The sequence below is a fragment of the Seriola lalandi genome, unplaced genomic scaffold, assembly GCF_002814215.2.
Source record: "Seriola lalandi dorsalis isolate HSWRI2012SDOR001 ecotype SW California unplaced genomic scaffold, Sedor1 jcf7180002054923, whole genome shotgun sequence".
NCBI classification, from domain to species: domain Eukaryota; kingdom Metazoa; phylum Chordata; class Actinopteri; order Carangiformes; family Carangidae; genus Seriola; species Seriola lalandi.
Genome location: NW_019525475.1, coordinates 112,385 through 114,820, shown reverse-complemented (window position 1 = coordinate 114,820; position 2,436 = coordinate 112,385).

Below are 2,436 nucleotides of genomic sequence, written 5' to 3'. Positions count from 1 at the left end.
TTTTATAGAAACTTTTTAAAGCCGCTGAAATCTTTAAATGACACATATTACACACGTGGCTGTATGATGATTAATCGGTCAGTGGGAAACAAAAGTAAATAAATGAGAAAAAGTAATTAAACGCGGCTCTGTGTGAACACATTAAACACCTCCCTGTGGATGCAGCAGTGGAGCCGATGTGACTACACCTGCACACAGGAGTGTTAACGATGTGTATGTCATCTTTCAGCTCGAGGTGCTGAGCTGGAGGCTCATTTCCAAGGTAACAACAATCTGTTTGATCTTGTTTTCATGCTGAAAGTTTCAACTCAAGGCCAATAATAATCTCTAACATATGGTTATTTTGGTATAATTAACAAGATCATTTTGTTTCTTTTTGTTGTTCTTCTTCTTCTTTCATCAGACACTTTCCAGCCAGTTGGCTCCACTGAATATTTGGTAATAGTGTCCAAAAATGAAACCTACTTTTCTGCTTGATTCATGTAAAATGATGTATTTATATATATTTTTTAAAAAACATATGCAAGCTGATATATATATATATATATATATATATATATATCAAGGCTTCCTGCAATATGAATGCTGTGATGCTATTTTTGGGTGAATGAGGGTGAATGAATCAGCAAGCCCTCACCTGGCAGGACCCCAAAATGTTGGGATTAATTGCTGCAGTGTGGATGATTCAGCACCTGCAGGTAACTCATCTACAGTTTTAGCACGCACCTGCATTATGCAAGTATTTGGTTTGGTGCCAAATATAACATGTTAACCTGGTTTCAAGCGTGTGCGACATTAATGAGAGATTTGCTGGATTTCCATTCTTTCTGCTGGTATGGGCTGTTTTTTTAGTAGGATATTAATTAGTGGTGTAACTAAGAAAAGATCCTGATACTGGCTTTGAATATTTGGGTTTGGCGTCGTCTTTAAAACAGCAAAAACTGTTGTCCTAAATCAGCCATAGTGGAACATCAGAGTGAAAGTCAGATGTGAATCGGAGCCACATGGTGACTGAAGTTTGATCATTTCATGGCCAGATGCACACACTGCAAAACAACAATTTGCCCACTGAAATGCAGGCATCCTCCATGCTCTGATAGAGAATAAAACCACCTCAAAAAACCCCATCATGACACATCCTGACAGATCTATTAAAGATTGAAATGACTAAAACCAGACACACACACATGCGCACTTTAAAAAGAGAAATGTATCTTATTTTCTTCTGCTGAGGGGTTGCTTTAAAATCATCCATGTTTTTGAGCCTTTTCCACAGGAAATGTGCATTTATCCAAATGTCACAACCCCCTTGCTTTGTGCACTTTTTGGTGGCTCGAGCGAGCGGGCGAGCGCAGCCAGATCTCCAGGGTAAGTACCAATCACGGAGATCGTTTTCACCAAAATTGCACTGCACTTTTTGATCGTCACAAACGCAACCCACTTCCGTGCCCCTCCTTCCACATACTGGAGTTCACGGGGCGACACCAAAAAAAAAACACCCCACAGGAACTGGTAAGAAAATAACCTGTGTGCAGTGGAAGAAAATGCCACTTTAACAGCACAAAAGTCCCAACATCCTCCGTGCAGTGTCATAAAAATAGAGGCCCTCGGCCCCTCCAGAGATGTTTTGAGACGTGCTCCCAGGACGAATAAAAGTTAGAGCTGGAGATGTCGGAGGAAAAAATAGGAACGAAGGCACCTTCCTCACCTACACACAACAACAACTGACAACTTAGTGCAGATGTGACTCAACTTGCTCAGATGCTCCAAGCTGCAAAATATAATGTATGTAAGCAAACAGCAGAGTAATTAATCACAACATGTTCATTATAATAATTATAATAATAACGCATGTTGGAAAAAGGTGGGAAACTACATTGTCACAATATCATCTTAGGTCTTTATAGAGAGTAAATACAGTAGAGGACACGTTGTGTTTGAGAAATGCACTTCTGAGCTACATGCATTACAGGTCAGAAAGCATCAACCCAGGGCCCTTTCTCCCTTGCCTCCCGATTCAGCCCCAGCTTTTGTCGTCACTGTTTCAATCCTGTGTAATCCTCGTACTGGGTCACTCACTGCAGGCCACTCAATCACTTCTTCACTCGCCTTGTTCTCCATGACAAATAGATGTGTTCCTGCCAAGCTCCCCTTAAACAAATGAATGTGTTTTCTACAGCCTGCGCCACCACACCAGACCTGCTTTTTCTTTTTTCTTTTTTCTGCTGAACCAGGAAAAACACCTTGCTGTTTGTCACTTCGGAGGTCTATATCACAGTCCTCTGGCGAAAGGTATTTTTCAGGAAGACAGATTGATACATCAGTTGCCCATTCTCTGCTCACTGCACTACAAATAATCTGCTTGTATCTATACATAGCCTTGAACTTGTTTCAGAAGCTCTCACTTCTTTAAGTGAGTTATCTTGTTATTCCCCC